The 20,450-nt window shown below is 39.0% G+C and overlaps 1 protein-coding gene across 2 annotated transcripts in view; it reads right to left on the bottom strand.

The window, feature by feature from the left end:
• LOC103474936 (SPRY domain-containing SOCS box protein 4) overlaps positions 1-13,013 on the bottom strand; it is a 29,420-nt gene extending 16,407 nt beyond the window's left edge. The window contains exon 1 of one of the 2 annotated variants that reach the window (XM_008426220.2): positions 12,712-13,013. The gene's annotated coding sequence lies outside the window, so the exon portion shown is untranslated. Of the gene's footprint in view, positions 1-1,589; positions 1,896-12,711 lie in introns of those variants that run through there. The other variant, XM_008426221.2, reaches the window with a different exon arrangement.
• Between the last annotated feature and the right edge of the window lie 7,437 nt (positions 13,014-20,450).

Raw genomic sequence — 20,450 nt, 5'->3', positions numbered from 1 at the left:
TTCAGATGCAGCAGTCACTGCTTTCAAAATAGGAGAGCAGCACAGGTGTGGATGATGCAAAATGAAATTTCTGTTTTTCCATCTCTTATTTATTCTGTTTGACTGCAACTAAACCCTCAGTGAAGCACTCAAATGGGTAAGCAATGAATTTGGCAGATTGCAGTATATGGCCTTCACGCAGAGCATCGGGTCTGAGAGGGAGTCTGTGGAAACCAAATCGAAAACAGGTGATGTTTCTCTGATACAGATTAGTGGAGGCACAAAGTGGGAAGGCAAATCAGTTGCAAATGAAAAGTGAAAAACCAAGGCATACTTCCAGATTCTTTATATGCAATAAGATTGTAAATCAAGAGATAATCAACTAAGAGCTGTTTTTTAAATGGGAGTCATTTACAAAAATCACTTCAGCTGGAAGAAGTGAAACACTCCAGGTCAAGAAGGATTATATATATAAAATCACCATCACCTACTTCTGTCTTTTAATACTTTATGCCAACATGTCAGATGACCAAATCAAGGTTCGATCTGTATTCACTCAAATCCTGATCTCCGTGGTTGGTCCGACTCAAATGTGTTATGGACATTTTGGTAACCTATTGAGCGTTGGTTTTTCCACTGCTTGGTGTTCTTTACCATTTACAATGCTCACATTGAAAAAGAGGCTGTATTGGCCTCTGTAGCGCCCTCTGTGTCTGATGCAACATGCTGCCCAGGTTCATATCCAGAGAGCTTTTTGTGAGCCAAGGCTGCAAAAAGAGCTGCTGAGAAACTTATCACATTTTATGCTTTTCAAAAACAAAGCCATAAAGCAGAAGACCAACTTTTCTCATTTGAACCACATTGAAATATTCTGAGCAACAACAAGTCATATCAAAACAGAGTAAGCATCCTGATGTTAAACAATTTAGCTGACTGTTCTGCATTAAATCTTCAGTAGGAGAAAGGATAGAGTTTACTGAAAACTGTAGCTAAATGTGTGGAGTCAGACAGCTTTCTTAACAGTTAACCATGTTTTGGAGAATGTGTAACAGATTAAATGTAGCATGTTATTTTCACTGGACGTCAAAGGATACAAAGTGTAAGTTTAGAAATGGAAAGAGTAATGCTTGGCATCATCAGATATCTAAATCTTCAATCCGTTATTGTATCTGGGAGCAAAAACAATGACTTACAACAATTTATAACCTTAAACCTCCAGGGAGAACTTAGAAGCTTAGACTCAGTCTTACAGGTGTTCCAGGGCTGGGAAAAAATGTTTCCATCTCAAGAGTGTAACCAAACAAAAAATAGTTAACTCCAGAAACACCAACACACAAGTGCGTGGAACATTGTGCTGAAATCCAAAACAATCAAAAGTTCTGCTAATGAGAAACCAAGCAAGTCACCTGATGATCAAAATAGAAGAGATAAAAAAGTCGTGAAATAAAAGAAAAATCTCCACATGACTTGACGGCCAACAAGAAAACGCTTATTCAGAGCTGACATACACCAATTATGCTGTAACTGTCGAGAAGTCTTGAAACCTGTCACTTCTTAAAGAAAGATCTGCTAGAAACACAAAGGGCCAAGACACAGAAGTGGCATCTTACCATGAAGACATTGCTTTAAGTCAGGCGATTTCCACACAGCGATGCAAATGTAATCACAGCAGCCAAGTAGAATAGTGGGAATACTTGCTCTTCAATGCGTCATCCAAAAGGAGGTCAGTACACACTCACCAGCCAGGAGCGTGTGGGACAAGACAGAGACAGACAAGAAGAGTGTGTTTGTGTGGGGAAGACAGCAAGTTCCTGCTCGTGACGCGAGTATGGGGAAGGAGAAAAACAGAAGAAAAAAAACCTTGGCTTCAGTTCCCAGCTAAGAGGGAAACAGCTGCTGGAGGAAATGGAGGGGGGCTGGAAAACACAGGGAGGCAAGACTTCGTGTGAAGCACGCTCAAAGTCTTACCGAAGCGGTCCAAAAACCACCCACTCTCACAGATACCCTGACTGAGCTCCTTCAGAAGAGAAGACCATGTGGACACACACACGGAGCTGTCCAGGATTGGCAGATTAATGCTCAGCTCAACTTGCTGAACGGGACAAAACCCACGGGGCTGCTCAGGATTAGGTCCAACAAAGTGACGACCCATCAAAACTCACCAGCACCTCTGAGGCAGTGAAATCAGCGAGAGAGCACCTATCAAAGGAAGTGACATCAGCGGCAGCAATCGACACTGTTCCATAAACAGTGTTTGGTAGCACAACAGAACAAAATGCTACATTCAGTGTCATCAAGAAGCCATTATTTTTCACCTATAGTTATAGAATTAAAAAGAGTCTGACAGGAGACACTGAACTAGGGTTGTCAAAATAATACAACCCTAGAATGGCAAACAAGAAAAACAAAAAAAAGTTATTTAAAAGATACTGATCTGTTTAAAAATAAATGCCCAAAGGGTTTCACATCTGCACACCAGAGCTGCAAGCACAAACGGTGTGTAAACTATAAACCTAGTTTTAGCCTAACGGGGTGCAAGCAAAGTCTGGCACTAAACATAACAACCTTCTTTATAGAAGTGCTTACACTTGCTTATAATTAGGAAGACATGCAATACACACCAATACTCCTGAATGCTGGGATAAATGGTCAAATAATTATGAACTATTAATGCATTTCCACATGGGACTGATCGAAAACTAGACCCAAAGTTAAAATGTCTCCATCAGCTTTGTGAAATGTGTTGACATGTTTATTTCACTGAATTTCCTCAATTAGGAGAAACTCCAAAAAGAGCAGACTGTGTTTTACATAGCAAGAGGTAAAACCAAGTGTCAAAGAGTTTGCATTATCATGACAGGATCTGTTAAAAGATCTCAAATAAAAAAAATTATTGGGAATAATTGGGGTTGGAATTAACACCAACATCAGATTCATTTAGCATAAAAAGTGCTTTATAATAGTCATCATTGTGAGAGTTGTTAAATTTTAGCAGGAAAAATAATGGGCTCAAAACTGAATTTTCAAAAGAAAAATAATCTTCAGTCACTGCACTTTAAATTATCCCTTTATCCATCTGTCTGAATGTTGTTGCCAGGGCAGACGAAGGTCAATAATGGACCCATTTGTCCAAATGACTTCCTGCTCCTCAGACACACCCATTAGCAAAGGATAAGAGGCCGTTCACAGTCTCTGCATCTCCGTTTACCCAGGAAGAATAACTTTGGCAACTATGTGTTAAAACTAGGAGCCAGTGCTAGCTTTTCATATGGACTGTGGTATTTCCAACATTGGTTTAGAGCCAAAGCCAGACCCTTATACAGAGGGTCCACAGCATCCTGACATGAGTTTCTAAAGTTCATGCAGTCAAAAAATTCAAACTTCGTTCACTGCCAGGCATTACAATTATAACTGAACTGCTTTTCATTGTCACGTTATAACATCCAAAGAAGTGCTCTGGTATTTTATGGCAAAAACCTTAATTAGTACAAAATTGTGAGGAATAAAAACGACCGAAGGTTTCAACAAGTCTTAGTGTGGCAGACATCCGTATTCACACCTTGTGAACGTCATTAGAACTAATCGGTACTTACTGCAGTCGCAGCTCAAAGACTTTTGGGTTATGTCCATAAACTCTTTAGTTTATGGATTTCGTAGACTTAAATCTGGATATTCAATCTCATCTTTTAGAAGTTCATTGCAGACTCAAACATAATGTTAACTATTCAGTTTAGCCAAATAATTTTATAGATGCAAATGTGTCTGCATTATAGATTTTAATTTTTTAACATGGGCAACATTTGGATTTAGGTACTGCACTCAAAAATGTACATAGATATCCACATATAAACTTTATTGAAAAGAAAAACCCAAATAAATAAAATGCAAATTACGTCAACCTAAATCTTTTGCAGTTTTGGCGTTTCCCCATCATCACACCAACAAAACACTGAGCTGCAACGTTCCTTGCTTCCTCATTGCTGCGTCTAGGGCTGCTAAATCACGGCTGTTCCGCTTCAAAAGATGACAAATGCATTCCTGATGCTGCTCAAGCTTAAAACTCTACCCCAAGCAGCTCTGTGATGACCTTTGCTCATGTAGCGACGACGCAGTCTGGTGTCAATGTTTTACCCCTCAAGTGAGCATAAAAAACAGGGAAGAACTGTGCAGTGTTTGCTAGCAAAGTTTAATAAGGCCAGGGCAGATCTGGTTTTTAAAGCCGCTCAAGAAAAGAAGCAGCTTTAGGTTTAACAGGTGTGAGTACTTCTGCGAGGCACTGCACCCAGTACATGACTCCAATTTTAGGCACTTACTTCAGGCTTGGTGAATACGTTGCTTGTTCCCCCCTACAGTACCTGAATAGTTGAACCAACAGTATGAAAGCTTGAAATGTGTAGCTCCGTATATCTGGTTAACTTTCCATCATCAAAATGATAAATACCACAAATTTAAGATTGATTTTTAGTTTGAAATTGAATCAAACAATTGAATCAAATGACGACAACCAACAACAATCTTCAATTCCCGTTTCAAGCATTATGAAAACAGGAATTGAAAATTAAATATCCTCATCCATCTAGATCTGAGATACTGAGACAGTGCATACATGAGATTCACAGCATCTGGGTCACATCACCAAAGTTCAGGTTATTACCTTATAAAAACGGCATAGTTTAATCAGGATGCCACAATGAAACTATATTTTATGGGTCACCTTGTTCCTCTTCATTTTACAAGCACCAAGGAAATGGTACCATTAACATAATAAATGATATTTGGCAGAACATGTTAATGAGCTCAAGCAGAGGCAATGGTCTGACACAAGGTCATGCATTATAAATGCAGGAAGCACTAAAGAACTGGTGGTTGTTCTAGGAAAACTGGATTTGTTTGGACCATGCTAAAATACAGGCCAAGTTTCAGCGTTTCAAAAGTACTGCAGAATGGCAAAAAGAAGAGGTGAAAGAAGACATGGACATTACTACAGCCACAATACTGTTATGGAAACGCTGAGAAATAACATACTGTTCTTTACAGATTAAGAATCTGCACTCAAAAATATTTTTACTGGGAATACAAGTTTTGTTTCAAAAAGTTTTATTTTTCAGATGCAAGAATCAGTTGCTAAACTGGGTTAGATTGCTGCTAGATTTAAACTCATCTCTTTTCCTAAAGCCCCAACTGCACAGCAATCTTGTCTAACAAGTTTACCTCTGCTGAGAATCTCTTGTGAAACCTCTTTCATGTCCTTGCCATTTTATCATCTACTTCTCATTAACAGGACAATTAGTTTGCAGTAACTAAGGCACAAATCCAATTTGGTTAACAAGCATTTTGTATTGCGCATCAAGACGCTCCCAAGAGGAAGAACTGCAGAGGTTAGTGAATATGGAAAACTGTGGCTTTTAATGATCCGACATTGTTGATGAAGGCTAGAGGGAAGCGGGAGTGAACCATTTATCAGCAGACGGCCTCAGGGAAGGCACAGACAGCCGACCGTTTCAGACCCGATGTGTTTCAGTTCAAACACGGTCTCTAGTGACTGATTGCTCCTGTGGTCAGTGGCACTTCTGAATGGGTTTAGGTTGAAATAACAGTCATTAAATATCCCAATAAAGAGTCATGCTGGGTGTCCCATAATGCCCCTATTTTTAAGGCTAGATGTGGAATGACCTTATAAAAACATCCTCAGTCACATGACCAAGAATAGAAACACCTTGCCTGAAACATGGCTCTGAATGCTTCCTAAAGCCATTCAATAAAACAATTGTGTTAAACTTTTTACTCTTCCACAATAAATCTAAATGCAACTTCCTTTGTACGAACCATGATCTAATCAGATCTATGATTGATTTATGCAATGGATTTTTTTTTATTAAGTTTTGACCTTTACTCAATGTTTTCACAATTAGACAAGACGATATCAAAATTCTGCACCACAATTGTGCACAAATTTATCATGAAATGCCACATTGCTACATACTCTTATAGCTTAAGCAGTAATTAACCCAAAACACCTTCTGCTGTCCAATTTTCCTTAAATAAAAAAGGAAAAACGGATATCACCACATGACTACAGCAGCTGAGATTCAAACATGTTAGAAGTATTGCTTTAGCTGCAGATGCATTCTGTCACAAATGATCAAGCGTACACTAAAGGAATGTTATTACATTTTAGACATAAAATGGTTTTTTTCAAAAGGGAATTTAAATATTTGTGTAGAAATATGATATATATATATATATATATATCATAAGTGCTTAAAAACATCTGCAGAGCATGCCAATTGTTTTGATCCAACATCAAAATAATTGATTACTGAAATAATCGTTAGCTGCAGCTTTACAGCAAAGGAAAAATGTTTGCACATTTGATTGGTTCACCTCTAGAAGTCATTTTCTTTCTAAGCAAGGTGATCAATCCTTTGACATTAGTTCCAAAATTTACTCAAACGGGACACGAATGTAATCAGCTCATCTGATCATGTATTTGCAATGATCAGATGAATGTAAAACAGTTTGTGCTGATTTAGTTAGCAGGACAACAGATTCATTCCTTTCATTCCTCTGGCAAACAGATCACCATTTTTTAAGTTATGAAAAATAAAAAAAGAGAGCCAAAATTCAAGTTTGTTTTTCTACAGATGCAGGCAGCAAATGAAATTGCTTTGTGTATGACAAAGTGTGGAAATAGTGGTCTGATCTCAAAGAGTGAATTAAAAGCAGAACCTACCAGCCAATCCAGACACGCTCAAAGATGACTTGACACATTCTGCACATCATCCTAGAAACGCTCTGATGACAAGGAGCTTAACTGGGAGGCATTTTGGACGTCATGTCATTGAGTTAAATTAGTATACACTCATATTTAAGCTTGTGGCCTCATTAAGAAAATAAAAATCACGAACTACGATCAAACATGCCATGAAGGAACAGGGGCAACTAACCAGCTGCTGTCAACTTCATGGATTTTTAATTAAAAAAGCTAATTTCTAAAGGATCAGATGAAACCACTGCAGTGAAAAGTGTCGTCAGCTTTCCATGTTGCTTTGATCTCACAAAGATGCTTTTCTTCAAACTCCAGCAGTCCCAACAACATTAGTACTACCCCTAACTGAACAGTTAGGTAATTGGCAGTGTAAAGAAATCTCCAAATTTAAATACAATTTTTTTTCGACACCCTCAATGGAGGACATGATCAACATGATCCTGAGCAGATTAGAAAAAAACGACTGACACCTTGCAAAGAAGACAGGAAAGATGCTGTACGCCACTGCAGCAACACGATCCCAGTGGTGGACATCTACCAGCACAGGGGACAATTCAATTATTCATGTCATTACAGCATGGGGAAACAATGGGTTGGCTGAATGGATAGTTGTAATAAGAGGAAAGCTGAGTGTATGGGTCAAGTTGCAGCAAGGTAACAGGAAGCTGGTCTTGGCAGGGGAATAGGGGAAACTATGAAAAGAACTGGGCTTAAAAAGAGTCAAAACAAAGTTTATTCAATCTTTTTGTGCCAACATCTACTACAACATCATATCTACCCAACAGAATTTCTTTGAAACAGTCACATAGAAAGTTCTAATGTAAGTTGAGTATTAGTTCACAGAAATTAACAGCAATGACATGCAGTAGGTCAAGAACTTTTCAAATATGAAAGAGGGACCAAAAGACTAGAACTAATTTACTACAAGTCACAAAACCACTTTATTTGGGAAAATTGCTATGAAGACATCCCAAGATGAGAAACTCTTCAGGTTCATTGCATCGACTCCAAATCTTTCAAACACTTTTTCAAAAGCCACCAGCCAATATATTCAGTAGAGCCAAGACAAGACAACAGCCCTTATAGATCTAGCCATCGTCTTCAGCTTGTCGGAGATCTGCCTGAGGAGATAGAAACTCCAAAAGGGATATACGGTTCCTCCAGCGAGTTTGGAAGTCTGTCTCTCTCAGAGGCAGACTTCCAGAGGGAGCTGCCCTTTTGACTCCCAACAATGTGAAGGAGTAGCAGCTGTATTTTCAAGTCAACCTTGTATGACGAAGCTCCTCATCACATCTCTAACACCAAGTCCACCCACCCGACAAAGGACGCTTGAGACAATCAGATGATCGGTATCCAAAGACTAGAGATGAGTTGAAGCCATGTGAGCAATAGATTGGGAGCTTTTAGGTTCAGATCTTGATCCAACAAATACTTAATTTACCAGGGTGTTAAAACCCCCATATTTTTCTTAGTGACACTCTACTTTTCCCCCAGTTCAAGACTTACTGTGGTGTAGTTATGAGCGCACACAGAGACTGATTTGAGCACATACATCTCTGCAAACAAGCAAAATTGCAAAACCAAATTCTGTGCACATAGATCCATTTTAATATTTCTAACTTTTTGAGCTACTACTATGTAATATGTGAAAATATTTCATATTTTAGCTGAAGATTTGTCAAGGAGGAACTGGAAACTGCAAGCTTCCACCCCTGGACTGGAAACCGCACCATTGCACACTCAAAACTCTGGCTTGAAGATGCCAACAGAACCACAATATCTGCCAAACAGCAAAGCCCCAGAAATGTCCAAACTACAAAGTAGAGGCCCTCTGCTCCATGAACACCACAAACAAAAATCTGTAAAAAGGGATGCAACATCCCTGACTCAAACACATCAGCATCCACAATGACTGACGATATTTGGATGACATTAGTTGAAACATTTAATTTTCCTTTGAGATAAAGTTTTGAATCAAACCCTATGCCATTAGTTCTACCTCATCAGTATAAACAAAAATCTTGATGCAGTTTCCAAACCTTAGCTCACACAGAACACACACCTTTACTGCTCCAACTTGGCGAAAATTAGAGTCATTTAGCAACACTCCTGTGGTTCAATTTCAGGCAAAAAGAAGAAAGTTTGCGCCATGAATGCTACCTCACAAACCAGAGACAGTCATAATAAAAACTTGATTCAACAATAGTTATTTTACAGCTGCTTCAATGTCTGAGGTGTAGTCTATATTTAAGCATACACAGAAAAAACGCTGCATACTGGATCAGCGGAGTTGTGCTGATTCTCTACAATGGTGTGCATGCAGATACTGTTCTTGCACTGACCCCCAGGTTTGGGTACATCGTTTTGCATGGCTGGCTTTTGTGGCAGGAAACAAAATGAAGGTGATGGGGATATGATGTTAAGATAGTCAAATTCTTTACACTGTGCAGACTGTAGTAAAACAAAAGAGCGGATTGGATTATCAACATCTCAACAGGAGTTGTGCGTTACTGCCTCAGAGGCTGGAAACTACAGCGTTTCGCAGCTACTGAACACAGAAAGCAGTTTGGGAATAAACAGGAGGGAATTATTGTCGGGAGTAATTTTCATTCAAAATATTTTCCAGCTCCGTGCTGCAAACCTTCAGTGTACGAGTATAGAAACATGTGGGTGTAAGATTCTTCCAGGAGGAGCACTTTACACCACATCATTCTCACAGTTAAAAGATGAAAGTAACCTCAACTTCTCTCTCCCTCTCTCTGGTGAACATTAACACTGTAGCAAGCCTCCATGATCTGCTAAAGAACTTAAGATTTCAGTCAACAGTAGCAACAGGGATCACATACACTGTAGATCAACCCAGCATTTTACTCCATCTATGCACCCTACCTTGTGGAGTATACTGGATTTTGATTGTTTATCAGAATCATGGATGGAATGGATGGGATATTTTGAAAACATTTCCACAGAGACAAGATGTCAGAACGTTTGCGAGATTTTGTCAAGTTTTTGTTTTCATTGCCATAAGGAGGACGTCCCATAAATGTCTGTTTCTCAGTGTTTTCACAGTAGTTCTGTGAAAACTAATCTGCTTCAAAGATTAAAATCGGTGTGTAAAGACACACAGCGAACTTCTCCATTGCTACAACCCGATATGTTCCCAACGCCGAGCTTTGCTTCGTTCAACGTGGTTCTGGAGTGTAGACAAACATTCCTTCTGCAGATACCGATTCAGTTTCAAGCAGAATTGCATGCGATTACGGTTTGTGCAAACTTATTTCAGACTTCATCTCATTTTGGTTAGGAAACATTTTACCATAAATGTGTTTGAAGTTTTGGACCGTGTCCCGACTTGCACTCATCGATGAAAGACCAAAAATCTATTCCTTTTTACGGAAGTCAAAGGTTAAAGTCATGCATCATATCAAAGCCTCTCGGTAAACGATCAGCAAGTACAAACTTTGTTAAAAAACAAACAAAAACTAGTTGAAGCTACTTTGATGAGCAATGAAAAGTGTTTGGCAGAGATATAAAAGCAGTTTTGTGTAAGGTGAGGCACTGGAGTGTTTCAATTCTCTCACACAAAAACAAACATGAGGCCGTTTAAATGGCCTGCTGTCCAGCAGAGCCAGCGCAGGGCTTTGCTCAGCACCGCATTGCTCTTAATGGGATTTGACAACATTAACATTCTACTGAGTCAGCATCGGACTCTGTGCCTGCAGTAGTCGATGTGCTGAGTACAACCTGGGCTCTTAACTGTACATCTCCATTACTGTGCATGTGGGAAATATTAGGGAACGACTTAAAACTTGTGCATCACTTTCAGATACGAGATAAGTGGCAGAAGCTTTAGCAATCTGCAACAACAGTCATTGATCACACTCATGTTAATGTTGCTCAGGTTCATTCAGACATGGTAAAAAGAGCTAAATGTTTGATTCACGTGAGACTTAGCAGCACAATATATTAAGATTTAATATTGCAAGAACTTGGCATTATTCAAAACTTGCTAAAATATGCAAAGCACGTGGTTCACTGTCTTACACCATTTTGGTTTTAGAAACCACTAACTTTTGAATAACTCCAGTTTCACAGCGTTTTAACGCCTGAGGTTAACCAATACTGGGTTCCTGGCAGAGCAGAGATATGAAAACGAGGTGCTAATGGCCAATACTTACTTGGCTGTACTTTTTTTTAAATTTATTAATATGAGAGTTACTAAGAAATACACAAAGGACCCGTTACAGTTCACTCTGTGACCAGAAACTGAATTTTACTTTGATTGTTATGACCAGTTTCAAACTCCTAAATCGATTTCATTTTGTTAAAATGGATCATTTCTGGATCATAGGAAGCACTCCATCTTGTGATCCGAGTTGGCCCTCACAGAGACACTGTTCAGCAGAAGGTCCAGCAGAGACTGCACTTCTACAACCTTCTACTGGAGCTGCTGGTCATCTTCAGATTATGCAAGATCGCCAGGGCTGACCTTCCCTCCATCCAGGACTTGGACAGGTCCAGGGGTCAGGAAAAGGGCAGCAAACTTCTCTGCACACCCCACACATCCTGGAAGCAGACGTTTATCCTCAGCTCTGCGCTATATGTAAAAACCAGTCGCCACAGACAATTTCTTCCCCCAGACTCTCTGATGAACACCTTACAGTTCGAGAAGTCAACTACTCTGATGTGAAACAAGAAAAACACTTCTGCACTGTCAAAATAACTCGTTACCTTTCTTAATTTTTTTTTTTAAAAAGTACATGTGGCTGCAAACACATATACATATTGTTCCTTTATGATCATTTTATTTCCTCCATAGTTTATATATTTCGGCTTTATGCCTTTACACTGTGAAAACTTTACACGAGTCAAATTATTTCTTGCACACAATCTCGGCCTTATTCTGATTATTCATATGTGCTGCTACCATATTACACTGGCAAGACAGTTTCTGAGTTAAAAAATGCTGTCTTTTTCAGTGTTGATGACATTATTGGTTCAAACTGTGAAGACAACATGACTTGGTAATCAACATTCCATACAATTTGCTATAGGAGAGGAGTTTGTGTTTATTACAACAACCCCAAATGAAAATAAACCAAACAATGACAACAGTCAGCCAAGCTGCCACATCAGCCAACTATGTAGTCCATCTGCTGCTGGTCCGCCCACACGATCCTTTATCACACTTGATCTGGACAGCAGCCTGCCAGGGCCCAGCAGGGCAAAGCAGATGGTGTGGGCAAAGGCTGAGCACTTAGCCTCCACTAACAGGCAAGCCTTAAATCAGACAGACAGTGAACGGAGACCCGCAGCCTTACTGCTGTACAGACTGAAACACGTTCCCAGCAGAGTGGTGCAATGCATGAATGACTAAGGGTTGTTAATGCATGGATGAGGCAAAATGGGGGTCATAAAAGACGAGCAGAGTCAATTCCAGTAGTTTGATGCTGACGCCATCTCTCTGCAGACATTTGAGAAGTTGTCACTGTTATCAACTTTAAGCGGCTGGTTTGTTTTTTTTTCTTTCCGATTACATTAGATATTTTATATACAGTTTGAGTCATGAAACGTACAACTCAAGTAAAAGTGACAGACACCTTCGGAACCAACAGTTCCAACAGGTTAGACGGTTTGAAAAAAAGTAAGATTCGTAACAGAACCGCACTTTCAATAGAAAAACTTGTTCAACGCTTACAAAAAATATTAATGTATTGGTTTCTTCTTGTAGTCACTGTAACAGAGCAACGAGGTAACACGACGACACATTATTGTAGCTAAACAGTTTGGGAATCGAACCGATCGATTGTTGAACGCGAAGAGAGTTAATCGGCACTCGAACGAAAGTTTGTGTTAGAAGAGATTTGTGTTGCCCACAAAGTGAAGCCAAGCGGCTACAGTTAATACAGCTCTTTTAGACTGTATTAACACCGTCCGAAGAGAAAAGAGAAACACAAACTTACCATAAGCAGCCTTCCAACGAACGCATCCAGGCGAGTCTCCGAGAAAAGCGACTCGAGACAGAAGAAAACCCCTCTCACGACTTCGTCTCTCCTCAGACAATCTGAGCGCTCGACAGAAACACGCAAAATGTCGGGAAAGTGTAACAAACAGCGGTGAAAAATGGCTGAATGTAGTCCGTTTTTTTTGGAGGGTGCAGGGAAGGTGAAATGACTGTGAAGAGGGAACGAGGCGGCTTTCTTTCTTTGTTCCTTCTGGCTGCAGCTTGTTCTGTGGATATATTATAGCCGCTCATGTGTCCCAGACAGCCGCTGATTGGCTGGAGCCACGGGATCAAGCAAAGGTGAGTGACGTTAATTTGGCCACAATAACAATGCATTTCCGGTCACGATGCCTTCAAACAAAATAGATGTAGCAAGAATACTGCTTAGTTAAGAGAATATTTTTTCGCAATTTTTAGGAATAAAGCTACAATAGTAAAATTTTAATGAATTTTATGTAGTGTTTATTGTTTGTACTTTCAAAAGTACTGTACTTTTTTAAACATGATTACTTGGTGCTTTTATTTTTGTATGGTGTTTTTAGTGCTTCCTGTTAGATTCTAGCGTTTAACCTGCGGTAGGGTGGAGACGCTTTCATGCTTTACATAGTTTTATACTGAGCCTATCAAGATATTCTGGTGCTTATGAAATTCATGCCTATGAAATTCATGTGTTAGGATCGTTTTCCCATATTTTCCCTCAGTTTTCATGTGTGAATCTAAAATTTTAAACTTAAAATTCACCTCATATAAATTCAGTTGAACGAGTTGTAATGTTTATTTTGATAGTTGGCAGTAAACTTCCAACTATAAATCACATCATCTTCCCCTACTATAAATACACACAACTTCCTAAGGACTGTCATTTTATTTTATATCTATGCGCATATGTTCAGCCTAACTTGGATCAGACTGTATTTTGTGTTCTTTCATGCTTGGCTTTGTCTAAAGTGGACAGTGTGGCGAAAATGACCTGAAATGATGCAAAAGGCTATCCAATTCTATTGTTACAAGTGGAGTAATAGTTTCATTAATCTAAAACTGGTGTTTTAGCAATCTCTGTTCAGTATAGAGTATTCAGCTGTAGATTTGATCAGTCTGAGCATGTCATTTTTTTTACCTAAATGTGATCAAATTCAGACTAAATTCAATTAAAAATTATTTTAAGTAGCAATTTAATTTAAAACCCAAACAGGGAGCTCAGGTTTTAACTTTATTACACAGCTGCAGTGTATATCAATATTAACTTAAAGTTGTTCATCTCTGCACGAGAGCATTCATTAGCCAACGAGCAAATATGCAGATAATTGGGCTGAACAGCTGAGTCGAGCAGATTTGCAACCAATGCCCCACAGTTTTTAGTGGGCCCATTATGGTTGTGTCAAGCAGCATGTTTTTCAAGGCTTGTCATCAATAAAGCAATATCAATGCAGATGACATTCTGCAACTAGAATAAATCTCATATCCCTTTTAGGAACTACATTCTATCCCCTAACAGGTCAATGTTCTCACCAGTAGAGCAGGATTTCACAGAGACCAACTCCAGAGTTTGGTAGTGGAGAGGATCTAATAATCAGTTTTAACAGTCCCTGATTTTTAAAAGCATAAATTATTAAACCGCTGATATGTCTTGCTTCTTTGAAGTATCAAACCAATAAATACCATTAGCACTATTAGCTGTTTAGCTTTGGCAAAGAGAGGATTTGGCAAGTTCATCATGGTTGCTACCCACCTACTAAGCTTAGCAGCGAAACCCACACATTCAGGTTTTTTTTGTGGTTTTTTTATTACAAATTTGGCACCACAAAATTGTCAACTAAACCCAACTTTTCTTTCTTTAAGAATATTGCATTTGATTTAAACACTAGATTAGATTTTTAGCCTTTCAGCTCATAGCCTTTTTAATGCATTTTTGTAGTTTCTAAAGAATTACTTGGCAGAAAATGCTTTTTTTTTCACATTTCTGATCACTCAGATCTCTTCACGTACACATCCACAAGATTTGTACGTGATCAATCACTCCTTTGCATGCACTCATTGGCTGGGTGATTCTGTTATACTGATGGTCCTCTGCGTCACCATTTAAAGACTCCGTATGAAGTCCAAAGACGAATACAGAAGAGACACGCGAGAGCTGTGAAGGAGCAGGCAAACAGGGTTACTTTGTGAGAAAGACAAGGAAGAAGGGGGATATGGGAGCAGCCGGTGAGAGAGAAGACATAATGAAAGGTAGGGAAAGAAAACATCTGACGTAAAGAGGCCTGCCAGAGGACTTGGGGAGGAATCTGCGAGGAAGAGCAGAGGCAAGTTTCCTTGAAGTCGGCCCCCCAAAAAGCTGACAGGCAGGCAGATACATGCTGCCTCACCGCCTCAGAGCTTCGTTCAGCCCACAGCAGATATGCACAAGACTTGCCCTTACACAACTCAAGAAATTCTGCACTCTATTGTAGCTCTTAGTCATATGCAGCTGAAGCTGCCTCCATCTTCCTGAGACATGGTTTCAAAGTGAGCAACAAACATTTTACTGCTTGTGGTGACAGTTTATAGATAGATACATCTCCTCCCCCCCTTGTGCTTCCAGTGTCGAGCCAGGCATCTCCTGGCTGCAGCGTCGCTCCTAATGGACAGGAATGAGAGTGCTATTGATCTTTTCCAACAACTCTTGGCAAGTGAGTTTATCAAAAATGTCGAACCAGACCTTTAATGACTCACTGCAGAATGGCTTGAAAACGCAGCTTCGTGTTTTGGACTGATGGTCAAGTGATACTGACTATGTTAAGGGCATCACCTTCCAGTCCGTGGGTCTCCTATAAATTGATTACAGGCCAGCTAACAGGAAAAGTCCTGTTTATGTTCCACAGAAAGTCTCTAACGAATGGGAACTGTTTACAGTGTGGAATAGATGAGGGGTTTTTGCATGAAGCTGAAACAAACGCCTTGTTCTAGATAGGCAATATGGCTCTCAACCCAGAGTGGCATAAACCTAGAGAGTGCATACGCTAGAAAAATTTTAGCTTTCTGCTTCTAATCTTCACAATTTTGGCACTACTTGAGGTAAAGTAAATTGGAATGATAAAAGATTTTTTGCTTAGAAAAATTGCAAAGTACAAAGCAAAAAATAAATAGATAAACCCGCTAAACCCAAATTACCTTATGTTTTTGGGTTAATCATAGATAAAACTCAGATTTTATTGTATTAAAGGATAAGAAATGTGAACACAGATGCAGTGATGCATTTGTCCTTGCTGTACCTGCTCGGATTTTTGTCCTTGAAGAAGTGGCTGCGATTTTCTTGATTTTGAGCTATGAAGTTTAAATTCGTTGAGACTGTGCTAGCTGAAAGTCTCAGTGTATTGGACAAAAGAACATTTCCACCATTCTGATTTATGAAAATTTGACCTAATGTCAAAGAATTGGCAGCAGGCATAATTAGATTGCAGTAATCTAATTATTGTAGTTGTACAGCCTCAGTTGAATGGCGTGTCTGTGATGTCATGAGCATTAGGCAGAATTTGTTCAAAAGCCTCATGATATTTAAACTGTGATCTTGTAAAAGCGGTGAAATATATTCGAAAGCTCAAGTACTTGATGATAGATATTGTCTTGTGACCTATTTACAGATTGAATGGCATTTCTAGGCGACTGTAAGGGGAAGAAATGAGCCTTCAAAGAGCACAAGCTGTTTGATGACTTGAAAGCTTTTCTATTTCTACTCTATAGGAATAAATTACTTAAAAAAGTTTTCTTTCTTTAAAAGATATAAGCAGAAGAATTCATAGGCATCATGTCCTGAAAGAGCAGCCAATTCTGATTTAGACTTGAACGGGTGAAATAGCATGAAAACTGCTGAAGTCATTAGATGTCAGATATGAACAGAAAAAGAATCTGCAGAGGTAGAACCTCAACAGGCCAAGTGCCTTATATTAAAGTTCATAGCAGTACAGTTAGAAAAAGCCAAAAAGAATGAAATAATTTGCTCTCCAAAAAAAGAAAGAGCTATTTCAGAGGAGACGGAGGAGGTACGGGCTGCCTTTTTTGCAGCCCGTACCTCCCGGCGGCATTCTGGAGTGCCGTCAGTCAGTGTAGCACCAGGGTTCTTCATCCTGCAGCGCTGCAGAAGACAAGTTATAGAAATAACTTTCCTACTAAAAGAAACGATACTTGTAGACGGTAGGATGATTCTACCTCATCCATATAAGATGCTATTGGAGGGAGCCCAAGATTGTGCAGAACACAAAGCAGAGTTCGGTTTGAGTGGGCCAACTTCCAGTTCCATCACTCAGCACCACTAAGATTGTTTAGTTGGGCAATTTACACCTCTGATGTCATGGTTCGCCAGTGTGCTAGTAAATTCTCTCTTTGCTTTGGCAAAGAGATGAATTGGCAAGCCGACAGCTGAGCTAACCATATCACAGAACAAAGTTTGTCCTGGCTTCATATTTATGGCAAGCCTTAAATACAGCAATGTAATTACTATATTTTTACAAATGGTTATTCATATATGCAATATATGTAATGTTTACCTTTTAATTTGAAACAAATACAGGATTAAATTTATCCCAAATATATAGAGAGGATCCAGGACTGTGAATATTCCATTGTAAAAAATGTTTTATTAGCACTTCTGTAAGTTTGTCTCATTAAAAACGATACACCCTGGAATGTCCAGTATATAATATTGCTAAAGTGCTTGCTTATCCAAAAACAGTTGTAGGCTATTTGAACGTGTTTGCTGACCTGTGAGGAAACTGGAGCTCAGCATAAGCAGAGATTGCTGCTGACTTGCAGGAAGGAAAGAGTAGCATTTTCTTCACTTTAAAGCTTTTATTAGAGGGGATTTCTTGTCCTAAACTTTGCAAAGTGCTTCTATGTGAAGGGCCGTTCAAAAAGGAATCATAAATCTTTGTAGTGTCTCTTTAAGGACTAGTGAAATTTCTTCCTAAGCCTGGATCTTAGCAAAAATCTATTTCCATAACAGGTTCCGGAAATGAAGCAAAACGTCTTTGTGATGCAATAAAAGTTTAAAAGGACTGGAAGATTTTCAAAATTACCTGATTCAGATGAATACCCACATTTTCGTCAAGTATCATGCAAAAGTACTTATTGACCCTTTTCCACCAGTACCTAGTCTGCATGGCTCAACTTGTTTCACGTTTTGTCGTGTCAAACCCAAAAACTTCAACGTACTCTATTGGATCCACGGTGCCGGTGGAAGAATCTGTACCATGACACATGCAATCTAAAAATCTGTTTTTTTATGAAAGAGTGGAAGGATGTAAGCTGTTGTGGGAAAGCGTCTTGATCAGTGGGTACTTGTGTTTTGGTAGTCAGTTGGTTTGTACTTGAATTTCTTTAGATTTCTGCTTAAATGCCTGCCTGCACATACAAAAAGAGATAAATTTGTTCCCTCTCCCAGTGGTGCAAGAAATAACACTATTGAATTTAGGTGCTCTTAACTCTACGGCTCTCAAACATGCTGGATATTGACCCTCGAGGACAGCTTCGGAGCACTGGTTTAGATCAAAGCATTTTCATGAGTTGGCATGAAAACTCGTGTTTCCAGATGCTCTCTGCCCGGTCTGACTGAGTCTGAGGTGTTTTACAGCAAATGGGCAAAAACAACACTGGTAGAATCATACCCCAAAGACTTGCAGCTGTAATTGCAGCTGTTGTATTGACTTAGCAGGCTGAATAGGAATGCATGCCTTTGTTTCCTAGTTTCTATTTATAGAAGAAGTTTGAGAACCTGGTATAACTGTGCAGCTGCACAGTGATGGAATTGATAGCACTAGCTGTCTCGCAGCAAGAAGGTCCTGGGTTTATACCCCACCTCTTATAAACACTCCTCTTATACTAGGTTATTTGTAATAGCTTCTTCGTGACCCTGGAATGACGAGCAGGTATAGACAATGGATGCATGGTATTATTTTGCGCTTATCAATTCTGCACTACTTTGTGTCCTTATGCATAAAAAAGCATGAAAAAAAAACAGAAATCATGTTAAAGATGCTGCATACAGGACTAAATCAGAGACTAAACATGTAAAACCATGTTTAACCTTTTACTTTTCATTTGGATGACAATAATGCACTGGCTTCCCCACTTCTTGCTTCATCCTACAGTGTTGTCCCCAGTTTTTGGTTAACAAGTGAGACACCACCAGCACCCTCGGGCTCTTCTGATTATTCCAAGAATACTGCCATTCATGGCAGTAACTTTCAGGAAAACACACTCCTCCCTTTCAGTCACACACAAAATAAACTCATGTGGTGCGTGAGTCAGTCTGCTTCCGTAACTGCAAATGTGACACTGAGGTGCTGCTGTTCAGGTCCAGGAAATGAGCTGTGACTTAAAGAAGTGTGTTTCTCAGCCATCCCACCTTCCCCTTTGGTACCTTTTTACCCGCATTCATTCCCAGTTCGTGCATGCTACTCCTTTTTAGTGGAAAGATTCAGATGTTAGTATCTAATGGTAGAAAATGCTTGATGTGGTTGTATTTTATTTGAATCTTTTATGTGTTTTGGACTTCATCAGCAGCAGGGTGTCTTTTTTGCAGTTCCTGCTTTAATATCTCGCTGGAGGAGGTCACAGAGGCCATCTGGACCCGACCACACTGCCACCTGCTGGCAGGAAATATGTTTACAACTGTCACGCAAAACATGAAAACAAAAACTAACCTAAAACTATCTGGGCTTTTTATTTTTTCCTAGTCTAATGAGCAGAGATGTGTAGTAACAAGTTACATTTAATTTAGCAACTATTTTTAGTAAAAAGATACTTGAGAAAGTATTTTTACTACACCATAGTTTTACTATTACTTTTGAAGTACTTATTGAGTAAGTACAGCATTAATTTATTGCATGTAGAACAATGATGTAAAACAAAAAGAGTCTTATGTTAAAAAGACATTTTATTTGAAAAAGTGTTTCTCCTGCCTGGTTCATTTCTAATTTTGGAATTACCAAAGTTTGCCCATAAATTTAGATCAGTCTGAGTGTATATTTGTTCAAATATTTAGAACAAATGTTTTGATCAAACAGGTTACTCAGTACTGGAGAAGGCTTATAATTTTTTTTGAATGGCTATTTTTATTTTGTTTTTTTACAAGCAAATGTATTACTTTATTATTAGTCATATCCAATGAAATAACAGGCTAAGCCATAGTTTACATTGGACTGGACAGCGGAGGAGGATTCCGTAAAACGGTCCGGTGTGCTCCTGTTTGAGAGAAAGTGAATATTTGTTGGTTTTGCTTCTTTTGATTTCTTAAGAAACTTCTCAGTTATATTTGTCTAAAATCCCCACCAGCTGAGTAAAGCCAAACAAACCTAAATCCAACATCAAATCATGCTGCATTCAGTATACCTTGGCAGAGTCCAATAACATCCAGTTTACCCTTGGTTTTTGCAATATTTACATCATTACTTCTTTATTCTCACAAAACATTGTAGTGGGTGTTAAAGTAGAGATGAAAATAAATTCCTTGACAAATGTTTGATCTGTGGGTATTAAAACAGTCCTGGAAACAGATGAAGCAAATTACTCAAAACTAACTTGTTTGTTCTTCAGGTACTCATTCAATAGGGTTGTTGTGTATTTTTGCTTTTCTGACTCTTAAATCAGAATCAGAGCAGACAAAAATTATACTCAAGCAACAGTAGCATTACTTTGATGCTACTGCAAGTAAGATTTTTTTTTTTT

Source organism: Poecilia reticulata, linkage group LG13 (genome assembly GCF_000633615.1).
Source record: "Poecilia reticulata strain Guanapo linkage group LG13, Guppy_female_1.0+MT, whole genome shotgun sequence".
NCBI lineage: Eukaryota > Metazoa > Chordata > Actinopteri > Cyprinodontiformes > Poeciliidae > Poecilia > Poecilia reticulata.
This window is presented reverse-complemented; position numbering and strand designations above follow the sequence as displayed.